Raw genomic sequence first — 25,595 nt, forward strand, 5'->3', positions numbered from 1 at the left:
CAGAGAGGAGGAAACCAACAGAGCAAGGAGAAGGTGTGTCAGGGCAGTGAGGCTTCTCCGCCTCAGGCATTGCCCTCTAGGTCAGCTGTTTGTCAATATATGGAGGTTACTGATCTTCCCTGGAACTTTTTCCACAGAGAAAGGCCAAGGGGCACTGGATGTGTGTGGACTTCTAGGTATAAAACAAATAACATAGAAGTAATTAATACGAGATGAAATGACTTCAGAACTGAGTGAGAGTTTGTGGTTAGCTCTGGCAATGGCTGTTGCTGTTACTCAATCTAACACCTCCGTGAGCCAGAGATGCAGCCCTGACTATTCAGCAGGTTTTAGGGGCTTTGCTGTAATATCTGCAAAGGGTTCCTGCCCGTCCTTGAAAAGATATGGGACTACTAAAATAGACTGCACATTTTCTGTGATATTGTTACATCCGACAAATTGTGCCCTCTGGGGAATTACAAATTTGATTAAAATACTCGCTCCTGGTATGTCAATGTGAGTGTTGTCATGGACTCTCATGGGGCCAGGATTACACGCTCAGCATCTCTACCAACGAAACCTCCCCAGTCTGGTAAAAAACTGATGGAAGTGACTAGAAAAGGGTCCACAGGCTGCATTGGGCTGTACAGGGGCTCATGATTCATTCAGGAAGAAATTCAGAGAACAATTCACCCTCCAAAGAGCCTTGGCAGCAAACTGTGGGTATGAGCAGCTCCTGTACCTTTTTGTATCATGTTGATTATTATTCTGTGTGTATGTTGTTTTTAAAATGTTTCTCAATTCTAGGTTCCCATCCCGTTACAGAAACGTGTTGATTCTTTAAAAAAGGACAGAATGGCTTCCTGTGATTGAGGATACTGTGAGCCAGTAATGTAGGAGTGTGGGCTGGGCACACAGTGTGCTGTATAGGAATTGGGGCCCACCCTGACAGAGGGGCTGGGAAAAGAGAGAAGGCGGTGCTGGCATGAACAGGCTGTCGGGAGAGAGAAGGCCCCTGCCAGCCAGGAGGCTCGGCGAAGAGAGAAGACCTATGACAGGTGGAGGAGGCCAGGGGGAGGGAAAAGGCCCGTGCTGTTTGGGGACGGTGGGAGGGAGAGAAAAGGACTTTACCAGGTGCTGGAGCTAAGTGGAAGGGCAGAAAAGTTCCACCAATTGGGACCCCTGCTGCACTGAGCCCTCTTCTGCATTGACGAGTGCTGCACACGGCCATGTTTGAAAGATCAGATATAAAATTGAGGCCTTTAAGGTGGGGAGGGGAAGAGAGCAGAGGGGAAAATCATGCCTGGAAGCAATGCCAAGGGCTGTCAATCATGTGCAGACATGTTGTGACTGACACAACTCTTTTGACTACAACACAAACTACTGGGCTGTGTAAAGAGACAAAGAAACACACAAAAATGGATCCATGTGATCATAGGGAAACCGTGGGGTTGTTCTGTCCCTGTAGCAGTTTGGGGGCAACAAACAAGCCTGCTCTGTCTGGGAAAGCCTCTTTCCCCTCCCAGCTTACAGGATCTTTCACAAAAGGCTTTATCGTCAACAGATCCGTGTGTAGACTGCTGGTTTTTTGGGAAAAGCGCTATTTTTAAAGAATGCGGTGGCCATGTTTATGCGCGGGATATTTAACTCCCCGTTTCATTATCAATTTCAATGTGCCTAATCTACATCCCTCTGTCAACAGAGAGGTGTAGTCTAGACACAGCCTCAGTTTCCCTCAGACCTGTCGACAGCAATCCCATCCCAGAGAGCAAAGCAGTGAACATGCCCCCTGCTGTTTCCTAATAAGCTCCTTGCTGTGTTTGTGGCTGCACACTTCTGGCCTGGCTCTGGCTTCCACATGCTCGCCTGGCTGCCTTCATCACTGCCGGTACCACCCCAGAAGTAGCTGGGGAAGATCTGGCTCTTTTGAATTGCCAACCTCTCCCCCCTCCTCCCCTCAGATAATAGTCTCCTTTGTCCCCCTCAGCAGGCCTCATTTCCTCTGTTGAGTGGGTGGTTTAGCCCTGCTGAAGAAAAACCTCCCTCATGTGTGGCAAAAGATTATTAAAAGTCTCTCTGGACTACAGATGCTTCCTCAGAGGCTGAGTGAACGTTTCTTCCCCTCAGCTGCGCTCATATTGTGATCCCAAATTCTCCTCTACTCAGCTCTTTTCTGAGCTCCTCCCAGTTTGCTTTTGCAGGCCTCATTTTTCAGCCATTTCTTTTTGTCAGGATCAGCCCTCTTGCTCTTCCCAGCTCTCTTTCTCTCCAGAGAGTCACATCGGTCCTATCAGGTCCCCTCAGTCTGAGGCCAGCAGGACATTCAAGTTGAGAAATAATATCCAGAATGTAGTCCTGTCCAGAAATGGACAAGCATGTGAGAAAAGTTATCATGGAATCAGATTGGCAGCTGTCATTGTGTTGCATGATACCAAAACAATGACTGAAAGAGAAAGATACAATTCCCATTTTTTCTGTGTCCGATTTGATCATTGTATAATGGGATATGACAGATCATAGCGTGAAACACACACACACACGCACACACACATACACACATTTAGCTAGTTATGGAAAATACAGTCCTGAGTGGGAGAATGACATGTAATCATTCTAAAATATTTAAAAGTATGAGCATCAATCAGAAGCTGACATGTGGCTCGTTATCCTAGTTTTTCTGTGGTAAATTAAATACTTTTTGTGTTATGATATGACAGACTCCTACAGACTCTAAAACACGTGCACAGACCCTCACAAATCAGCATTCGAAATGTGTACCCATTTCCTTTTAGTAAATGAAGTGTTAATGTTGTAAAGAGCAGCCATTTTGATCTTAGAGGTGCTGCATAGTGGTACCAAGGAGACACATTCCCCATATTCTCTCCTGTTGTTCCTGTTGTCTTTAACCTCTGTAGCTGATAAACTGGACTCTCACTGTGTGGACACAAGAACTGGCTGCAGTTTTCCAGAAGTGTGAAATACATAGGTAAACTAATCTCTCTTCTCCTACTTGAGGTTTCTATTTTTATGCAGCCAACATTTCAGCAAGGCCACATTTCACAATCCCCAGCAGTTCATAAAGAGAGACGCTCCATCTCCTGTCTAACTTGAAGTCTTTTCTCTCCAGCGACGTTGAGTTCCCAGCCAACCTTCAGCCATGAAGATTCTCTATCTTCTCTTTGCTGTCTTCTTCCTCCTGCTGCAAAGCTCTCCAGGTAATAACATAATGATGTGAAGGGACCATATAGAGGAACGTTTGTGAGTCTGTCTAAGTTTTCCTAGAATTTATTTTTTTAAAAAGTGTCCTGTAGTTTTCAGCAAGGATTTGACATTTGACTGGAGTATAGTCCAGGAGTCAGAAAGGAGGCATTAATATGCCTATTAAGGTCTATTCAGATTTGGTTGAACTATCAATTAAAATAATATCCCTACCATTTTACCTCCTGGAGTCCCACATGATTGGTTCCTGGTGCTACGCGAGTCAATTTTTTTTCAAGGACCTGAAAGTAAACATGAAATTATCATTTGTAACATTTCCTGGTGTCTTAAGACATATCACTGATACAGACAGATTTGAATCCCTGGGCAAGCCAGGCACAAGCAAACAATCACGGAGCCAAATCAAAACATATGGCTCTAGGAACAAAAAGTTTGGCCACGCTTATTGACTGAGGAATGAAATCCTAGAGTGTATCTACACAGCACCCAAAACTCAGAATAAGATACGCAATTTGTGCTAAGCAAATTGTATAGCTTATTTCGAGTCTAATTCAAAATAGCTAATTTCCTCATTTGGTACTGTCTACACAGCCCCAAATTTTGAAACAAAAGCACTGTTTCGAGCCAACCCTTATTCCTCATAGAATGAGGTTTACAGGGATGGTGAAATAGCGCCTCCACTATATTTCAAAATAGCGGACGCGTTCAACATACATGGGGTAGCTATTTCGGGATACCCTCTAGAAAGTACTGACTGTGAAAAAGGATTTAAGAATTGAAGATGAATAATCAGCTGAAATAGTTAAAAGGCCCTTTTCTTCCCTACATGGCTCGGATTCTAACAGACTTTACACAAAGAATCTCTCCTGACTTTGAAGTTGACTTTGATGCAGCTGATCCAAATGCTGACCAAAACTTGCCACATGACAAGGGGGCAAAGAGTCACATCCAGTTGGCCAAAGCGAGCAAGCCAGGAGGGAAGGGGGCAATTAAAAGTGGACAGCAGAAGTAAGTTGCTCCTCTGAGCTAAAGCAATACCTGTTCTTCATACGTCCCAAGAACTTTTGCAGAAACCACTGTGGCCTAATGTGTCTTATGCAAACTAGGATGGCAAAAGATGTTTGCAACGAGGAAGATGGAATTTCACCGAGACAAGATTGTAACAATTCCACAATTTCAACTGTGGTTGGACCTTTTGAATCTCCACTAGATCCAGGGTACATTGTGGTTCCTTTTAGCCCAACGTTTCTCAGATTCTAAAAGACATTACAGAAAGAATCTATCCTGACTTCAAAATGTGTCCTCTCTGTGACAGGAACAGCCACCTAGGGAAAAATACAAAGTCACATCAAGTTGGCCAAGGAATGCAACAGAGGGAGGGCAAGGGGAAGTGGCCTGCAGAAATATGTTGCTGACCAGAGTTAAACCAGTAAATCTTCGTTATATGTCCCAAGATATTTTGCACAAACCACGGTGGCCTAATGTGTTTTACATAATCCGGAATGGCTAATAGGGAAGAAAGAAAAAAAAAAGGAGGCTTAACGATGAAGACTGAAAAGAGAAGCATTCAGGGAGTGAAAGGACAGGGGGAGTCAAGAGAGTAGGCAGGAGGGAAGAGGAAAGAAAGAGGCAGAGAGGAGGTGAAGGAGAGAAAAGGTGAGGGAAAGAAGAAGGTAAGAGCCATGGAAGACAGCTGTCCAGTTGGAGCTGTTGGATTACTCCTAGCACTGACAACCCAGGGCTGCACAAGCACCAGTATGGATAGTAACAGGCAGGGCTGATTCCCTGCCTTGCGCCCCTTAGTTGCTTGGAATTGCTCAGGTAACACCAGGGCGTCTCTTGTCCTCTTCAGCTACTCCCCACTCTCACCCTCAATTCCTTCCTCTCTTCTTTCCTCTCCCATTTATCTCTATCACCATCCTCTCAGCCTTCCTTTGGGCTCTGTCTGTGCAAGTGCAACCCACACCTCTAGTGTGGTTTGCTGTCCCATGTAGCGGCACTTAGACCATTTATGGTGAGAGGTAAGAACAAGGGCACTCTTCAGCTGGCTGGTTTTATAGCTCAAGCTATAGAGGATCTTATACTGAGGGTATGTCTAGCCTGGCGACAGAGGCATATAAATTAGACATATCGACATAGTCAATGAAGCGGGGATGTTCCAGGCGAGGTGGTGTGCCCTGCACTCACAGGTGCTGCAGATGTGGTGAAAAAAGATGTCAAAGTCAGACTCGGGACTCACAATTTTGTCAGACCGCTCTGTTTATTAGCAACGCCGCTGTGCTAATACACCCAGAAAATGTGAGTACCATACAAGGCTCAAACCCCTTGATTTATATAGACAAAAGAAAGTAAAATTAACATGATCCAAAAAGGAGGCAAAACTCACATGATTAGCATGAGACTAGTCAAGTATCTTCATTTCCATATCAAGCCTCAACAATCTCCTGTCCATATCTCCCTGGTTATTTTAATTACTTTCTGCCTAACACCTAATGTTCCTTTCCTGTTATCCCAGACACACCTGGTTCCACACGGATCCATCCTGCATCCCTACAAACAACATTAACATAATTGTCTCTTTCCTGTTCACGGACAAACAGTATTCCTTTAACTTCTTCTATTATTACAGTATAATTTATCTTTCTCTTACAATATAATTCTTTCTACTTTCACAAAGAGAAGTGGTCAGTTCTCCCTGGGGACACAGTGGGTGAAACCCAGCCCCCCTCTGCAAGGTGAAGATGGCAGGTTTCCACACCATCACATCCTGCTATCCCCGGGAGTGTGAGCTGGCCCAGGACTGCACCCCAGCGCCTGTGCTGCCTATAGTGTGGTGTGGAGGTGGAGGGGGCGCAGGGGAAGGGAGATGTGCCCTGCCTCTGTGTAGAGGGGGCGTCTGGAGGGAGGGCAGTGCGCAGTGTCTCTCCCCGGGGTCAGGAGTCTGTCATGCACCTTCAGATGTATACGTGTGTGGGGAACAGGCCTGGGCCCCTGCATGGCACCTAGCTGGGGCCATATGTCCTGGCTAGCACGGCAGATGCACTGTTAATAAATGTTAGAATTCTGGGGCAATTCCAGAAGTTGGGAAGAGAGTTGGTGTTATGTCATTAGTCAAAAAGGCCAAGTGGGAGAATCGGTGTGAACACAGGTCAATTAATCTGGCATCAGTCACCATCAAAATAATGGAAAAATTGATTCAATTAATTTAGAATTAAAGATTAGGAATATAATTGACGCCAGCACTGGTGATTTGACAAATAACGAGTGTCATAAACTAAACCTAACTTAATTTCTGGATGTCATTATAAGTTTACTTTAGCTGCACAGATACACGTAAAGACTTAGATTTAGCAGTCCCGAGAGTCAGATTAAAAGCATAGCACCAGACACACTCATTAAAGCATATAATCCAATATAATATAACTAGGAGACTTACCTGGCATTGCCTGGGTCCTTCAGCGCAGGGGACTTCTGGTGTGCGGGTTGCAGGAGGCAGGGCAGGGCTTTGGGGATTTGAAGGGGGAGGGAAGGAGGCTGAGGTTGTGGAAAGTGTGAGCTTGAAGGTTGAGAAGGAGCTCAGGGCAGGGGGTCCTATCCAACAAGACTTTATCTCCCTCCTTCAGTAGGTAGGGTCTTTTCTTCCCCCATAACCTCCTGGTTGACAGGGACCTTCTGCCTCCCCCAAGCCTTCCTGGCCTGAGAAGCGAGTTCAGGAGAGGCCCCATGGTGGTGGGGTGGGACAATGCAGCATGGCTGTGTGGCAATGGATGTGGGAAGCAAGGTCAGCATGTTCCGTTCTCTGGCAAACTTCACCCAAATTTGGTGCAAAAGTAGAGGGGAGGGCTAAATGGTGTCCCAGGGTGTTGAAATTTTGCTGCCTACATAGAAAGAGCAAAGCGGCCACGAGTTCTGTTGTCTTTCCCTCATGGTAGTAGAGGGAAAAACACAAGTTAAATGACTCTGTAAAGAGACCAAGGAACAGGCAAAGATTAATCCACATGATCTTAGGGAAACATGAATATGGATGTCTGCTGATCTAGGAACACTCCCAGGTGGACTTAACATATGACAGTGATCTTTTATTTTATTTGTATTTAATTTTCAAAAAATAAATTGTTTTTATGGAAAACATAGGTATACATCACCCACATGTCACTCAAAACCAAATCAAAGTACACACAAGTGTGATGCAGCACGCCAACCAGTTACATTAATGAAAAAGAAGAACACGCTCCCCTGTGAATTTGTTAAGGGTTGCGAGGTTCTTTGCAGCCCAGAAGAAAATCATCCAATGTCACCCATCATATTCTCAGAGATCCTGCATCGACAATCTCTGCTGCCATCGCTCACTCTGCAATCTACAAAAGGGAGAAACTTTCACATTTTATGTTTCTATCCATTAAAACAAGAACAATAGAACATTGCATTTCAAATGGAAGGTACAGCAGGACTTTCCCCATTACTGAATGGTGAGTGCAGATACCCCTGGTTAATGCCAGAACACGGGATTCATTTTCCAGGCTGCAACACGTTGCTACGGTGTTTGAATGAACGTAGTCGGTTGTATCAAAACATATGAACTGGTTACCCACCAGGCTCCAGACTTCTGAACATGGGTCTCCTATCCCTGTATATCTGGGGGTATGTCTACACTAGCCCCCTAGTTCGATCTAGGGTGACCAAAATTGCAAATGAAGCCCAGGATTTATATATCCCGCGCTTCATTTGCATGTTCCTGACCGGTTGCCATTTTAGAAATTGACTAGCCTGAAGTAACTGTCCGCGTCTACACATGGTAGTGAAACAGGATTCTGATTTAAAGCCCCTAGATCGAATTAGCTGTAAACCTCATTCCACGAGGAATACAGTGAGGTCTCACATGTGGAATCCTGAACTCACCCTTCTCATTTTACAGCAGCTCCACTGATGACCGCAAGATCCCATCATTGGAAAAAAGGGGTAACATTGTGGGCGACAGTCACCCCCAGCGCGTCGACAAGAATTGATGTCATAGATGATCCACGTGAATCCTGCACAGAGAAGAGTGCTGACTTTCATTCACACAGCAGGGTAAATGAAAGCAGGGCAGTTTCAATTCACTGAAGCAGGCCAAGGCGTTCCACTTATCTTCTCATGCCTCTAGATCTATGGTAGTATGTAAATGTTTGTAGTTCTGTGCCTGAGCAGGGCTGACCTGGCTCAGTGCTGGGTTGGGTGGCTGGAACATCTAGAAAGAGATGGGTTTGAACAAGCCCCTTCCAGTGAGAAGTCTGCTTGTCTGTGAGACTCTGCACAGTCTTGCTTGTGAAAACTTGGCTCTTGGCATTTCTATCTCAATGGCCAATTGCCAAGCTTAGATATTCCAGACAGGATGAATGTTGCCCAAATATGGCTTATTAGGAAATTAATATTAGAGTGTTTTAAAATACGCTGTGCCTTTCTTAAATATAATCTGGACCAATAAACAGACATGCGCTGGCAACTCTTGAATGTGGGAGGCCTCCTACATGGCTCTGTGGTGAAAACAGCCACTTTTGGCTCGGCTTATGCACAGTTGTAGTCACTCCCAGTCATTGGAATACTACCAGCAACGCTTTCTTGAATCATTCTGAAGAGCAACACCTGTCAAGTCTCAGTCTCCGCCTTATCCCACAGAAATATGCCTCTTGTATTGTTCAGTAAATTCCTGGACTGTACAAGCTCATTGTATGTTTGTCATTTCATTAATTAAATGCACAAAAGCCTGTAATCTAAAGTGAAGGCTGCCTTTTAAGAGCATTGGTGAGGGATCTTGTCAAAGGCTCTGACAATCTAAATACACTATAGCCACTGGATCAATCTTGCCCATATATTTGTTGACCCATTCAGACAATTCTAATAAAATGAGGAGGCATGATTTCCCTTTACAAAACTATGTTAACTATTCCCCAACAGATTATGTTCATCGATGTGTCTGATAATTCCCTTCTTTGTTAGAGTTTCGACCAATTTGTCTGGTACTGAAATACCTTTGTGATTGAGTGAGTAGGGACCACTGTGATTATCTAATCTGATGTAATAGGATTAAGAGTTTAATCCTTGGTAAATTGTCCAATCATTATTTGCTTTAGCTGTTTTGTTAAGCAAAAGAATTAAACTTCCTGAGTCTAACACTATGCATCGGGTTTTCAAATCCTTTAATTCTTCCTGTGGCTTTTGTCTAAAAGCTATCTAGGGGTACGTCTAGACTACAGGCTTTTGTCGACAGAGGCTTTGTTGACAGATACTGTCGACAAAGCTTCTGTCGACAAAGAGCGTCTAGGCTACATCCTGTTCTGTTGACAAAACAAGCTGCTTTGTCAACATGAGAGTATAAATGCAAAGGACAGTGTAGATGCACTAACGTCTTCTGTCAACACAACTCTGTCGACAAAAGGTGTTATTCCTCGTAAAATGAGGTTTACTGCCATCGACAAAACTGCCGAGTTCTGTCAACGTTATGTCGACAGAATTCGGTGATAGTGTAGACACAGATATAGTTTTGTCAACAAAAGTCCACTTTTGTCGACAAAACCCTGTAGTCTAGACACACCGTAGGTGATGAACTGGATTCCCAATATAGACACCAGAACCGACCACAGTATCCCAGAAGTGTGAAATACAAAAGTAAAATAATCTCTTATCCTACTCGAGGTTTCTATTAGTATACATCAAAAGGATCTATTAACTCTTTTAACCATTTCAGCTGATTCTCTAACTTCAGCCCCCAAATCTTTTTTTTTTTCATAGTTACTGATTCCTAGTGTTGAATCCCTCAGCTTATTAGTGTGGCCAGACTTTTTGTTCCTTGATATTTATATTTAGCTCTGTGATTGTTGGCTTGTGCCCTGTTCACCCAGAGATCCAAATCCAAATCCCACTATGTCAGTCATCTGCAAACTTTACAGGCAACGATTTCATTTTTTTTTCTCTCAGGTACTTGAAATAAATTGACCAGTGTAGCGCCAAGAACCGGTCCCTGGGAGATCCCAGAGCAATTGTTAGTGATATTGTTGCAGATTCTAGTTCAGTCAGATCTATTCAGATCTTAATAGACACATTAATGCCACCTTTCTGATACCCGGGGGTATGGCTACACTAGCCACCCTAGTTTGAACTAGGGTGACTAATGTAGTCATTCGAACTTGCAAAGGAAGCCCGGGGTTTAAAAATCCCAGGCTTCATTTGCATGTTCCCGGGCGCTGCCATTTTTAAATGCCCGGTAGCTAGAACTACACGCAGCACGGGGTAGGTAGTTCGAATTAACACCCTTAATTCAAACTACCGTTACTCCTCCTGCAATGTAGTTTGAATTAAGAGTGGCATAGTGTAGCCATACCCCGGGACTATTCTCCAGTCAAAGGTCAAGTCCCTGCTGTAAACCACAGTACTGTTTACAAAAAAAAGTTGGAAGAATATGATACAACATTCTAGGAAATCTTAGAATAGACTCACAAATGTTTCTTTATATTGTCCCTTCATTTCATTATGCTCTTACCTGGAGAGCTTTGCAGCACCAGGAAGAAGACAGCAAAAAGAAGGTAGAGAATCTTCATGGCTGAACGTTGCTGGAGAGAAAAGACGCCAAGATAGAGAGTCTCTACTTTTTGGCTGCTGGGGATTGTGAAATGTGGAACTGTTGAAATTTTATTTTGAAACACTGCACATGTATTAAGTGTACGCTGCAATCAGTTAATAATAACCAGTATTATTTGCAAAGCATCATACAGATTCCTGGGGAATTTCAGGAAGAGGCCGTTAATAATCCCCTTTGTGAAGTAGTTGTAATCCCATTCCTGGGTCCCAGACCCCTGCTCAGCCCTTAAACTGGAAACCTCAGTACTGTGCCACTCGTCCCACTTGCCCTTAGCAGCGTTTAAGCTTTTGTCCCTCAGCTGCAAAGGGGGCATTAGAGCTGGTTTCCCCAGGACAGTCTGGGCTGGGTAAACAGTCCTTTTCAGCTATCAGCTGGATTCTCAGATGGTCGGGGAAAAGGGAGCTCCCAACCCCTTGTTGGAGTTCCTCACCTCCCCACCCCGTGCTGTTTCTGGCAATGCTGCCATTACTTTGCTCAGTTTTTCTGGTTTTCTCCCTATCTGCTCTGGTCTCCTCTCTCTCCACTTCCTCTCCCATTCTCCTCCTGTAGGGAAGGTTTCTTTTTAAAGGGCTCCCTGGCAGCCAACAATCAGTTGGCCTGTCTCCCCTGCTTCTGATTAGCCAGGGCACTTCATAGAATCATAGAACCGTAGAACTGGAAGAGACCTCAGAAGGTCATCAAGTCCAGCCCCCTGCTCTAGGCAGGACCAATCCCAACTAAATCAACCCAGCCAGGGCTTTGTCAAGCCGAGACTTAAACACCTCTAGGGATGGAGACTTTGCTGCCTTTTAGAGCTGCCTTTCTCTCTCTCTAATTTAGCCCTCCAGCCGGACCCTGTCAAGGTATATTTCCACCTAACAAACATCTACTGCATGATTACAAGTCCTTTGAAGACAACCAAATGCCTCCCATTCTATTTAAATGAGGGTCCCAGTGCAGCCAGGAATTCCAGGACTCAGTTGAGTCTGGGAAGCACTGGCTGCATGTGTGAATCGCTTACTTGTTTTGTACAATATTTAATCAATATTTATATGTGGTTAGGGAAATTTTAAATGTCATGCACCCACACCCATAAAAAAGGTTAAAATTATTTTTTAAATGAGAGATAAAATAAAGAAAATTTTTCTCAATGTGTGTCAGGAATATGTGGGATTGGTTTTTTTTTCTTGTATATGTGAACTAGGAAATTTTATCTTTAGTGACATGAGAGAATCCTGAATTCCCCCCTCCCCTCTTTGCCCCCCTCCACATACATAACAAGCCCCAGCCTTAATTATAAGCATCTAAAGTAAAGACATACAATATTGATGTATATCAAAATTGGAAGCAAGTTTCACTTGCAGGTGCTCTGGTAATTCTGGGAATTGTTTCATTCTCCCTGGAAGAAGAGATCAGAAGGTGACCGGACTTACATTGAACATAAGAACAGCCATACTAGGTCAGATCAAAGGTCCATCTAGCCTAGTATCCTGTCTTCCAACAGTGGCCAGATGCCCCAAAGGGTGTGAACACAACAGGAAATCATCACGTGATCCCCCGCTTGGCATCCATTTCCAGCCCCTAACAAACAGGCTAGGGGCACCATTCCTATCTGTTTTGGCTACTAAGTACTCATGGACCTAACCTCCATGAATTTATGCAGTTCTTTCTTGAATCCTATTAAAGTCCTGATCTTCACAACCTCCTCTGGCAAGGAGTTCCACAGGCTGGGTGAAGAAAAACTTCATTTTGTTCGTTTTTAACCTTCTACCTATTAATTTCATTTAGTGACCCCCTAATTCTTATGCTGTGGGAACAAGTAAGTAACTTTTCCTTATTCACTTTCTCCACACCTGTCATGATTTTATAGACCTCAATCATATTCCCCCTTAGTCACCTCTTTTCTAAGCTGAAATGTCCCAGTCTTTTTAATCTCTCTTCAGATGGGACCCATTCCAAACTCCTAATCACTTCTGTTGCCCCCTTTCCAATGCCAATATATTTTTTAGATGAAGTAACCACATCTGTACGAGTATTCAAGATGTGGTTGCACCACTGTTTTATATATAGGCAATAAGGTATTCTCTGTCTTATTCTCTATCCCCTTTTAAATGATTCCAAGCATTCTGTTTAAGTAAATTGCAGACATTTCTGAAAATGTCTAAGGTTGCTGTGGAGGCTTTCAACACCTGACGTTTCCTTGTGATATTCATGCAAACCCCCTAAAGTTTCACCAATTTCTTATAATATCTCGTTCCGTCCTCTCCTTCCTTTTTCCTCCCATTTGGTAGCAACAAATATGAAATGTTGCTGGAAGTGGAGAAAGAAGGAGAATGCACAGGAAGGAGGACACCAATAGGGCAAGGAGAAACTGCGACAGAGCAGTGAGCCTTCTCTGCCCCAGGTATTGCCCTCTGTCAGCTGCCTGTCAATCCCTGGAGGTTCCTGATCTCCTGGCGTGGCACTTTTTCCGCAGAGAAAGGCCAAGGGGCACTGGATGCTTAGGGACTGCTAGTTATAAAGAAAATACTATAGAAGGAATTAATAAAAGCTTAAATTACTTCACAATGGAGTGAGGCTGAGGTTGGCTCTGCTAGGGGCTCTTGCTTTTACTCAGTCTAACTCCTTCATCAGCAACACCCAGTATTTGACAGGTTTTCAGAGCTTCATCCTAATTCCTTCCAATTTTAGTAAATATACGACCCTATTAAAATTAACTGCGAGGTTTCTGTGTTATTGTTACATCTGACAAATTGTTGTCTGTAGGAAAGAGCCCCCTCACTTACACACTCTGCTGAGACTCTGCACCTCCAGCCTGCTCACTCACACTCCCCCAAGCTAAGACCTTGCATCCCCATCCCCTCCCTCTTCACCCTGCCAAGACCTGGTAACCCCTGCTCCCTCATTCACCCCTTTCACAGAGACCCAGCACCCTCAGCCCACTCTTGCACCCTCCCCCCAGGTCAGACACCTACCCCAGCCTGCTCTGCAACCATACACCCTGCCCCCAGCCAGCTCCTGCACCCTCCCTCCTGGCCAGATACCTACCCCCAGGGAGAGCAGCGTAGGTGAGCCGAGGAGGGTTGACCATGAAAGCCACCAGAGACGGGGTGGAGAGCAAAGCTTGGAGGAGGCATGGCCCACTAATACAAAAAACCCAAAACAAAACAAAACCCCAGACGCATACATTTCTAACACACATTTCTTTACCTCTCATTTTAAACATAATTTTAACTTCTTTTTAGGGCCTTAATTCATGAAATTTAAAATTACCCTAAAATCATGTAAATATTGATTAAATATTGTATAACACAAACAAACAAACAAAACAAAGCACACACCAAAAGCTAACGTTTTCTGGGTAGAGTGGTCTTCTGGAATGCCTCTCCCTATTTGGACCCTCGTTTAAATGAAACGGGAGGCATTCCATTGTCTTCAACGTATAGTCAATCATGCGGTAGATATTTGCTAGGTGGAAATATGCATGTTGCAAGTACTTAAGGAAAGGAATCATTAACTGTATTTACCTGAAATTCCCCAAGAATCTTTCTAGTGCTTTACACATAATAATCGTTATGATTAACTGCCTGTGACATAAATGTAGTAAATGCACAATGTTTCAAAACAACATTTCAACAGATACACATTTCACAATCCCTAGCAGCCTGTAAGTAGAGAGTTCCCAGCTGTCTTCCTCCTGGTACTGCAAAGCTCTCCAGGTAAAAGCTTAATGAATAAAGGGACAATATAGAGAGAGTCCCACAAGGACTGGTTCTTTGTGCTACGATAGTCATTTTTTTCAAGACCCTAAAGGAAAAAAATGAAATAATCACCTATAAAATGTGAAGATGACAAAAATTAGGTTCACTGATATGGAGAAATTTGGATCCCTAGGTTAACTGGGTACAAGCAAGCAATCACAGAGCTAAATATAAAGATCTCAGAACAAAAAGGTTGGCCACACTTATAAGCCTAGGGACTCAATCCTGATAATCAGTAACTATGAAAAAAGGTTTTGGGGGTGGAAGAGGGATAATCAGCTGACAATGGTTAAAAGAGTTAATAGACCCTTTGGATGCATAACAATAGTTACCTCAAGTAGGAGAAGAGAGATTATTTTACATCTGTATTTCACACTTCTGGGATATGGTTGACAGTTGTGCTGTCCACACACTGGGAGTCCAGTTGATCATTTGGCGAGGTTTTAGACAAGAGATACAGGAATGACTAAAGAATGAGAAAGCATGACTGTGACAGGGCGCCTGCCCTGAACTGGCCCTTTAAGATCAGGACTCATGCCCTGAGCCTGGGCTGGAAACAGAGGCCAGCTGAAGCTGTTCGGGCTAGTGAGAGCCCAGCTGGCAGCTATCTAGTGAAGCACAGTTTGCTTGAAGAGGCCAGCGGAAGCTGTTAGGGCAAGGGAGAGCCCAGCTGGCAGCTATCTAGGGCAGCACAGTTGGCTTGGAGAGGCCAGCTGAAGCCATTAGGGCGAGTGAGAGCCCAGCTGTCAGCTATATAAAGAAGCAGTTTGCTTAGAGAGGGGCAGTGAAGGGCTGACTACAGAGGAAGCAGGAGCTCCCAGGAGTGAGGATAGCTGGGGATAGCTAGCTAGGGCTGGGAGAGGGCTAGCCAAGACTCCCCTGGGCTAGGACCCGGAGGCAAGGTTCGGAGGCGGATTGCAAGGCAGCCTAGGTATGCGGGGCAGTAGAGATAACCCCATGCCAATGATGAGCAACCCACACAGACTGTAACTTGCCCTGAGAGGGGCTAGATGAGGACAGTCAGGGGGCACTGAGGCACGGTGGGGGAGTGCACCCCTGACAATGACTTTTGATAGACTCGGGAAGTTTAATCTCTTTTCCTTATCAAAGTGGTCAAAGCAGTTCAAGATTGGAACAATTTACCATGGACTAAGTTCTAAATCCTCTGCTGCATCAGATTAGTTCCTGATAGTGGCCTAGGGCTACATTTGGGGTACCTCTACATTGCAGTGCTCTTTTGGGGTACTTCTGGTATTCTGAAATAGCTATTCTGCATCTTTGAAAGAAGACTGTTATTTCAAAATATAACGGGCTCGCTCCTCTGACATCCCTGTAAACCTCATTCCCCGAGGCCGTTTGGAAATCTCAGTGTATTTTGAACAGTGCCAAATTATGAAATAAGCTAACTCCAAATAGGCTCCACAATTTGCATAGCTCAAATTGCATAGCTTATTTCAAGCCCAGGGTGTAGTGTAGATGCACCATAGATGTTCACAAAGGTATTTCAGTACCAGGCAAATTGATTGATACTACCGTGTAGAAGAGAATTATCAGACATAGGGTGTGTCTAGACTACAGGGTTTTGTTAACAAAAGTGGCTTTTTGTCGACAAAACTATACCTGCATCTACACTACCATCACGTTCTGTCGACAGTAAGTTGACAGAATGCAGCAGTTTTGTCGACAGTGGTAAGCCTCGTTTTACGAGGAAGAACGCCTTTTTTCAAAACTACTCTTTCGAAAAAAGGCACCATTGCATGCAAACAGTGCTTTTTCGAAAGAGAGTGTCTATGCTCGCTTTCATAAAAGCGGCTTGCTTTTTCAACAGACGCTCTTTTCGTCTAGACGCTCTTTTCGTCTAGACGCTCTTTTTAGACAGAGGCTTTCTCGACAGTATCTGTCGACAAAGCCTCTGTCGAAAAAGACGTGCAGTCTAGACATAGCCATAGAGATGAACAGTACTTGTTGGGGAAGAGTTAACATAGTTTTATAAAGAGAAAGCATGCCTCAGTTATCTATTAGAATTGTTTGAATGGGCAACAAATATATGGGCAATGTTGCTCTGGGACTATCGTGTATTTAGACTGTCAGCGAGCCTTTGAAAAGGTCCCTCACCAACACTCTTCAAGGGCAGCCTCCACTTTAGATGCTAACCTTTGTGCATCTCATTGAGTTAATAAAATCACAGACATACAATGAGCTTGTCCTGTCCAGGTCTGCACTGAACAGTACGAGATGCTCATTTCTGTGGGATAAAGCTGGGACGGGTTGGCTGGTGACACTCTACAGGATAATTCAGGAGTGAGTTGCTGGAAGTAGTCCCACAACTCAGCTGGGGGTGACTTTCCAGGCGAGGGGCTGTGCTTGAGCAGGGCCAGAAGCGGTTGTTTTCACGACAGAGGCATGGAGGAGAAGTTCCATATTCGAGAGCTATGGGGATATGATGTTTATCGATGCAGACTGTACCCTGAGGAATGTCACAGTGGATACTTTAAGGAAGGCACAGTCTGTTTTAAGACCATTGACTATTAATCTCCTATAGGGCCACATTCTCCTAACGACCAGCCTGTCTGCAATTTCTAAGCCTGGCAAATGGCCATTGAGATAGTAACCCCTAGACTGATCTTGGCTGGTGACACTCTGGAGGATAATTCAGCAATGAGCTACTGGACGTATTCTTCCTGCTCAGCTGAGGGTGACTTTACAGGCTCGGGGCTGTGCACGGGCAGGGCCAGAAGTGGAGTTTATGTGTGACAGTCACTTTAAAGTCGCTTTACCCAGGCGGCCCATGACCTGCCCACAGCCTGGCGCAACGCAGAATCTGCATAGAGCTTAGTGCTACAGAGATTGCCCCACTGCAGGCCTGCCCTGGGCCTCGGCCATTCTAAGGAGACCATCACTGCCAGAAGAGCAGCTCCAAGCCAGTTAAATTGCCACCGAAGTGCTTCGCTGCATGCTCCACGTAGCTCTGAGGGTCGCTGGATCAAAGCAGGTGTGGCTCACTCTGGAGGGTGCTAAAGGCTGGCTGCTGTCGTCCTGCCCCTTCTGTCCCTCTGAGAGCCAGCACCAGCTGTGGTTGGTGCTTACAATGATGTGAGCCATGTGATGCTCAGGTACTGCAGTTATAGAACATATGGCCCCAGATCCTGCTGACGTGAGGACCTGCATTGAGCATAACGTTGCTCTCGTGTGTTTGTGGAATGGAGGCGTTTCAGAGTAGAGCGCTGCGTGGCTACACAATTTGTATCTGCATCCACAACTGAGTGTGCAAAAATGTGCCATGGACATCCACAGTGACGTCTGCAGATGTGGATACCCGTGGATATAAAGCAGACATTCATGGATGTGCCGGGTTCTCCTTCTGTGCAGAATTCATGCCCTCCTGGGTGCTCTCTGGTTTGCACCGGGGCCCTCCACAGCTAAATACTTAAGTGTCTTCAGATTGAACTAAAGAGCCAGCTTGTAGCTGGACTCTGTAAGGCTGTGTCTACACTGGCCACTTATTCCGGAAAATCAGCTGCTTTTCCGGAATAACTTGCCAGCTGTCTACACTGGCCCCTTGAATTTCCGGAAAAGCACTGATGATCTACTGTAAGAAATCAGCCGCTTTTCTGGAAATACTATGCTGCTCCTGTTCGGGCAAAAGTCCTTTTTCCGGAAAACTGTTCCGGAAAAGGGTCAGTGTAGACAGCACAGTAGTGTTTTCTGCAAAAAAGCCCCGATCGCGAAAATGATGATTTTTTGCGGAAAAGTGCATCTAGACTGGCCACGGACACTTTTCCAGAAAAAGTGCTTTTCCGGAAAAACATCCTGCCAATGTAGACGCGCCTTTTCCGGAAATACTTATAACGGAAAACTGTTCCGTTTTAAGCATTTCCAGAAAAGGGTGCCAGTGTAGACGTAGCCTAAGGGTGTGTCTACTCCACAGCGTTATTCCGAAATGACAATGTGAACATCTACACAGCAATTCTATTATTTTGAAATAAATTCGAATAACGGGCGGCTTTTTTTGAAATCTGTAAACCTCACTCCATGAGGAATAATGCCTCTTCCAAAATAGCTATTTGAAATAGAGGTAATGTACACGCTCCACTGCTGCTATTTTAAAATAGCTTCTCCCCAAGACCATTGAAAATAATTACTCCCCAGTGCTTCCAAGGGCTCCAAATTAGGGACTCCTGCCTCGGACTAATGTCTCTGTAATGGGATGGGCACATATAAACAGGAAACAATTAAAAAACCACAGACACTTAAGAATAATAATCAACATTGTATTAAAAGAGGACAGTAGCTGCAGAACGGGGTCCCATATGAAGAGAGATTAAAAAGACTTGGACTTTTCAACTTAGAAAAGAGGGGACTCAGGGGGGATATGATAGAGGTCATAAAATCATGACTGGTGTGAAAAAACTGAATAAGGAAAAGCAATGTATTTAGTCCCACAATATGTCAACTAGGGGGGTAACAAAATGAAATTAATAGGCAGCAGGTTTAAAACAAAAAAATATAGATTTTTTCTTCACTCAGCGCACTGTCAATCTGTGAAACTCCTTGCCAGTGGATGTGTAAAGGCTAGAAATTTAACAGGGTTCAAAAAAGAGCTAGATAGATTCATGGAGGTTAGGTCCATCGCTGGCCATTAGCCAGGATGGGTAAGAATGGTGTCCCTAGCCTCTGTTTCTCTAGAGGTGGATGACAGGAGGGATCATGTGATGATAATCTGTTGTGTTCCCTCCCTCTGGAGCATCTGGTATAGGCCACTGTCGGCGGACAGGACACTGGGCTAGATGGACCTTTGGTCTGACCCAGTATGGCCGTTCTCATGTTCTTATGCTCTTAAACACACAGAGTTTGCTGCCACGTCACTTCTGAGGGGGAAATGTTCCCTGAATTGCTTTGTGAACCATGGGGTCGTTTCAACGGCCAATGCAGCCTCTGAATCTCTTTCCATTCACTTCCGACCATTTTGTAGCAGGCTGAGGAGGATCAGTTGGTATGGATGTTCAGCTTGAAATCCTGACCCCATGAGAGTCCATGAGAAAACTCCCATTTTTACCTCTCATTTTAAACATCATTTTACCCTTTTTTAAGGGCTTAGATGAATTAGATATAAAATTACCCTAAACACATGTAAAATATTGATTAAATATTGGGCAAAACAAATACACCGAAGGACAAGCCTGCAGACAATGCTTCTGGGGTTTGAGCTGTGTTCTGGAATCCCTCACTTTATCTGGACCCTCCTTAAATGGAATGAGAAGCATTCCATTGTCTTCAAAGTACTGTCAATTATGCCGTAGTTGTTTGCTAGGTGGAAATTTACATATCTCAATTACTTCTCACACGGATTTATTAACTGTCGTTTCTGCAGTTCCTCAGGAATCTTTATGGCACTTAACAAATAATAATCATTATTATTATTATTAACAATTGCAGTGTAAACTTAGAAAGTTTCAACACACAGTTTCAACAGTTCCACATTTCACAACCTCCAGCAGCCCATAAATAGACACGCTCCATCTCCTCTCTATCTTGGGGTGTTTTTTCTCCAGCGACGTTGAGTTCCCAGCCAACCTTCAGCCATGAAGATTCTCTACCTTCTCTTTGCAGTCTTCCTTCTGGTGCTGCAAAGCTCCCCAGGTAAGAGCATAATGAAATGAAGAGTCAATACGGAGAAACATTTGTGAGTCTGTTCGAAGGTTTTGAAACTTTGTATCATATTCTGCCAACTTCTTTCCTAAGCGGTAGTATGGCTTTCAGCAGGGATTTGATGTGACTCTTTTCCCTGTGTAGGATGCAGTAGGTTAATCCATCTGGACCGTGTTTGTGAGCTTAGAGGTGGTTCCTGCTTCCGTCGATGTTACTCCCCTTATTCATGGATTGCACCTTGCAGTGGTGGAAGGAGCTGCTGTGAATCGAGGAAGGTAAGTTCAGGATTCCACACTTGATACTGTACATCATATTACCAGCAACTTTAATACTTCATGCGCCGGGGGGGAGGGTATTAATCACACAGACACTTTATTTGTTGTGGCGAATGTTACAGGAAGGGTTTTTATAAGAAAATGAGAATCTGCCTCCTTTACTGGAGAGTGAGAAGTCCAGGGAGGGGAGACCCATGTTCAGATGCCAGGCACATTTACTTCAGGAGCCAGGTGGGCAGCCTGTTTGTTTTTTTAGGTATAACTGACTATGTTCATTAAAGCTCTGTTTCAGCCTGTTGCAACCTGGGAAATGAATCCCGTGTTCTGACAGTAGCCAGTGGGCTGTGCACTCACCATTCAGTGATGGGGAAAGTCCTGCTGTACCTTCCATTTGAAATGCAATGTTCTATTGCTCTTGATTTAACGGATAGAAACCCAGAGTGTGAAAGTTTCTTCCTTTTTTGTAGATCAGAGAGTGAGCGATGTCAGCAGAGAGTATTAATGCAGGATCTCTGGGAATCTGGCAGAGCACGCCTGGCTTCTAAAGTCATTGGACGCTTTTCTTCTAGACGGCAAAGAATCTTGCAAGAGAGCCCTTGTGTCACCTCTAATAGCTTCTTCTTCTCCTTTTAATAAAAGTAGCTGGTTGTAGTGCAGTATCGCAGACGTGTGTGTCAGAGTGGTTTGACTGACATTTGAGGGCTGCTTAGTTTTTTCTTTTCAGAAAAAGTCTTTCTTTAAAAATGACTTAAATAAAAGGCCGCTGTCGTCTACCTGGATGTGTTCCTAGACCCAGGGGACCTACATTTTTATGAGTTTCCCAAGAGCATGTGGATAAATCTATGCCTGTTCCTTTGTCCTTGCATAAAGGCCTTTAGTTTGAATTGTGGTCAGAAACACAACGCAAGTGGCGGAGTTGGGTTCAGTCACAACATGGCTGCTCAGTATGGACAACCCATGGCAGTGCTCCAGGGCAGGTTTCCCCTTTCTCTGCTTCGCTCGCCTCCTAAAGCTGCCCACCAGGGGGCCCTTTTTTTCTACCTAATCTTCCGCCGGGCCGTGTGCAGCAGGGTCCAGCACAAAACCCAAATGCCTCAGTCAAACACCCAGTGTTGCCCATGTCCTTCAGGGCAGGTGGCTTGTGGTGTGGGAGGGGCAGTCGTCAAGGCAGGGCCTTGGGGATCTCCGTAAGAGGCAGAAGGCTGAGGATGTGGGAGAGTGCTGGGACAGAGGGTGAAATGAGACCTCTCTGGAGGGACTTTTCTCCCCCCACTTCACTCCCTGTCTGGCAAGGGCCTTCTCTTCCCTCCTGCTTACCCAGCAGCCAGGCCTTTTCTCTCCCCCAGCCTCCTCCAGCTGGCAGAGGTCTTCTCTCTGCACCCCCCGCACCCATCCCCACCGAGCCACCCTTCTGACCGAGGCCTTCTCTTTCTGCCCAGCCCCCCGTCGTCTAGGGTCCCAATTCCTAAACAGCAAACACTGTCCCCAATGGGGCCCTGCAAAGCCCAATGCAGCCTGTGAATCTCCTTCCATTCACTTCCATCAGTTTTTTACCAAGCTGAGGAGGATTAGTCGGTACAGATGTTCAGCCTGGAGTCCTGGCCCCATGAGAATCCATGACGAGACTCCCTTTACTTCCAAGGAGCCAAACTTCAACAAAGAAGAAAGCTACTGGGGGAGAGAGGGAGCTGTTCTAGATTTGATTTTAACAAATAGAGAGGAAATTTGAGAGAGACCAGCAGCTTGGGTGAAAGTGGTCATGACATTATAGAGTTCATGATTCTAAGGAACGGTAGAAGGGAGAACAGCAAAATAGAGACAATGGATTTCAGGAAGGCAGAGAGCTGGTAGGTAAGGTTCCATGGGAAGCAAGACTAAGAGGAAAAACAACTAAACAGAGTTGTCAGTTTTTTAAAGGGATAAAAGCAAACTATTCTATTACATAGGAAAGTTAGAAAGTATGGCAGGAGACCACTTCGGATCAACTGGGAGATCTTATAGAATCTAAACATCAAGAAGGAGTCATATAAAAAATAGAAACCCGGTCAAATTACAAAGGATGACTATAAGCAAACAACATGCAAGGGCAAGATTAGAAAGGCAAAGGCACAAAATGAACTAAATATATTAGGAGCAAGAGTAAGATCAAGGGCATGGTAGGCCCATTGCTCAGTGAAGGGGGAGAAACAATAACAGGAAACTTGGAAATGGCAGAAGTGCTTAATGACTTCTTTGTTTCAGTTTTTGTTTTTTGTCAAGAAGATGGATGGTGATGGGATGTCTAACATGGTGAATGCTAGTGGAAATGGGGTAGGTTTAGAAATTAAAAGAAAAGAACAAGTTAAAAATTACTTAGAAAAGTTAGATGTCTCTAAGTCACCAAGGCCTGATGAAATGTATCCTAGAATACTCAGAGAGTTGATAGAGGAGGAATCTGAGCTGTTAGCTATCATCTTTGAAAAGTCATGAAAGTTGGGAAAGATTTCTGTAGACAGGAAAAGGGCAAATATAGTGCCCATCTATAAAAAGGGAAATAAGAACAATCCAGGGAACTACAGACTAGTCAGTTTAACTTCTGTGGCAAGGAAGATAATGGAGCAAGTAATTAAGGAATCCATCTGCAAACATCTGGAAGATAATCAGGTGATAGGTAACAGTCAGCATGGATTTTTAAACAACAAATCATGTCAACCAATATGATAGCTTTCTTTGTAGGATATCAAGCCGTGTGAATAAGCGAGAAGTGGTGGATGACTGGACTTTAGTAAAAAAAAATTAGGACTGTGTAGCACTTTAAAAACTAACAAGATGGTTTAATAGGTGATGAGCTTTCGTGGGCCAGACCCACTTCCTCATCACCTGTTAAACCCTCTTGTTAGTCTTTAAAGTGCTGCACAGTCCTGTTTTTTGTTTCATCTGCACCAGACTAACATGGCTACATTTCTACCACTGGACTTTAGTAAGGCATTTGACACGGTCTCGTATGACCTTGCATGACCTTATTTCAACAAACTAGGCAAATGCAATCTAGATGGGGCTACTAAGTTCAAAATGATCTGGACAAACTGGAGAAATGGTCTGAGATAAATAGGATGAAGCTTAATAAGGATAAATGCAAAGTGCTCCACTTAGGAAGGAACAATCCGTTTCACGCAGACAGAATGGGAGGCGATTGTCTAGTAAGGAGTATGGCTGAAAGGGATTTAGGGGTCATAGTGGACAATAAGTTGAACATGAGTAAACAGTGTGACACTGTTGCAAAAGAAGCAAAGAGGATTCTGGGATGCATTTACAGAAGTGTTTGGAGCAAGACAGGAGAAGTAATTCTTCGCTTTACTCTGCACTGATTAGGCCTCAGTTTGAGTATTGTATCCAGTTCTGGGCACCACATTTCAAGAAAGATGTGGAGAAACTGGAGAAGGTCCAAAGAAGAGCAACAAAAAGGATTAAAGGTCTAGAAAACATGAGCTGTAAGGGCCGACTAAAAAAATTGGGCTTGTTTAGTTTAGAAAAGAGAAGACTGAGAGGAGACATGATAACAATTTTCATGTATCTAAAAGAGTGCTACAAGGAAAAGGGAAAAAACTTGTTCATCTTGGCCTCTGATGATAGGACAAGAAGCAATGGTCTTAAATTGCAGAAAGGGAGGTTTAGATTAGACATTAGGAAAAACTTCTTAACTGTCAGGGTGGTTAAACACAGGAATAAACTGCCTAGGGATGTTGTGGAATCTCCATCACAAGATATTCAATAGGTGGGTAGACAGACATCTGTCAGGGATAATCTAGTCCAGAGGTGGGGAATAATTATTTGCTAGGGTCCAGTTCAGAAATTTTTGAAGTGCCCCAGGTTGTGCCAGAAGGGGCGGGGCCTCAAGTGGAAGGGGCGGGGCCAGGATACTTCCTTGCTTCCCCACCCACAGACTATGATTGGTCTGGGTGTGGGGGAGCATGTGAAGTCTTTGCTTCCTCCCACCCCCTCTGAGGTTTCCCTTAGGTGCCCATTCCCCTGGTGTTGGGAGGAGACTTTGCACTCTACCCCTTCTCCCAGGCCAATCAGGGCTTGGGGGCAGGGTATCACACAACGTCTCCTTCCACCCTTCCAGGAGCATGTGGTACTTCTAAGTGCCGTGCATTCCTGGCAGGGCGGAGGAAACTTCATGCACTCCCTCTGCCCCCAGACCCTAATTGGCTTGGGGGTGGGGGAGCAGCAGGGCCTCCGCCGGCATGATTAATCCACTTGGTGGGCTGTATCCAGCCTACGGAGGCCCTTTTGCCCACCCCTGATCCAGGTGGTGCTTAGTCCTGCCGTGAGAGCAGGGGACTGGATTCGATGACCTCTTGGGGTCCCTTCCGGTTCTATGATTCCATGATTCTATGCTTACGGACTTCTAGGAATAAAGCAAATAATATAGAACAAACTGATAAAAGCTGAAATTACTTCACAACTCAGGCCGTGTCCAGACTCAGGGGTTCTTTCGAAAAAAGTAGCCTTTTTTCGAAAGAACTTCCCCTGCGTCCAGACTCAAGCCGCATTCTTTTGAAATTATTTCGAAAGAACGCGGCTTTTCTTTCGATGGCGGTAAACCTCAATTTACGAGGAAGAACGCCTTCTTTCGAAAGTTCCTCTTTCGAAAGAAGGCGTTCTTCAATGTAAAGAGGCCGTCTTCGAAAGAGAGCATCCAGACTCGCTGGGTGCTCTCTTTCGAAAAAGCGGATTTCTCTTTCGAAAGATCCGCCTGCAGTCTAGACACGATCTTTCGAAAGAGGCTCTTTCGAAAGATGCTTTCGAAAGAGCCTCTTTCGAAAGAAGCCTGCAGTCTAGACATAGCCTCAGTGAAAATGGGGTTTACTCTGGTAGTGGCTATTGCTTTTACTCAGTCTAACTCTTCGGTCAGCCTGACACATACAGTATTTGCAAGGTTTGAGGAGCTCAGCCCTAATTCCGGCCAATTTTAGGAAATATACGACACTATTAAAATTAACTGCATATTTCCTTTGCTATCGTTACAGCTGAAAAATCACTGCCTTTAGGAAATTAATATCTTGATTGTGGTTTGGCTCCTTGGAAGTCAATGGGAGTCTTGTTATGGACTCTCCTGGGGCCGGGATTTCAGGC

The 25,595-nt window shown here is 44.6% G+C and overlaps 1 long non-coding RNA gene across 1 annotated transcript; it reads right to left on the reverse strand.

Moving 5' to 3' along the window:
* Nucleotides 1-742: 742 nt before the first annotated feature.
* LOC102452574 (uncharacterized) lies at nt 743-10,827 on the reverse strand. Its single transcript, XR_332359.4, has 4 exons — nt 10,715-10,827; nt 8,098-8,228; nt 4,237-7,556; nt 743-3,479 (listed from the first exon to the last, which is right to left on the reverse strand). It is a non-coding gene; the product is annotated as an uncharacterized LOC102452574 (long non-coding RNA).
* Nucleotides 10,828-25,595: the final 14,768 nt, after the last annotated feature.

The sequence above is a fragment of the Pelodiscus sinensis genome, chromosome 3, assembly GCF_049634645.1.
Source record: "Pelodiscus sinensis isolate JC-2024 chromosome 3, ASM4963464v1, whole genome shotgun sequence".
Lineage (NCBI taxonomy): Eukaryota > Metazoa > Chordata > Testudines > Trionychidae > Pelodiscus > Pelodiscus sinensis.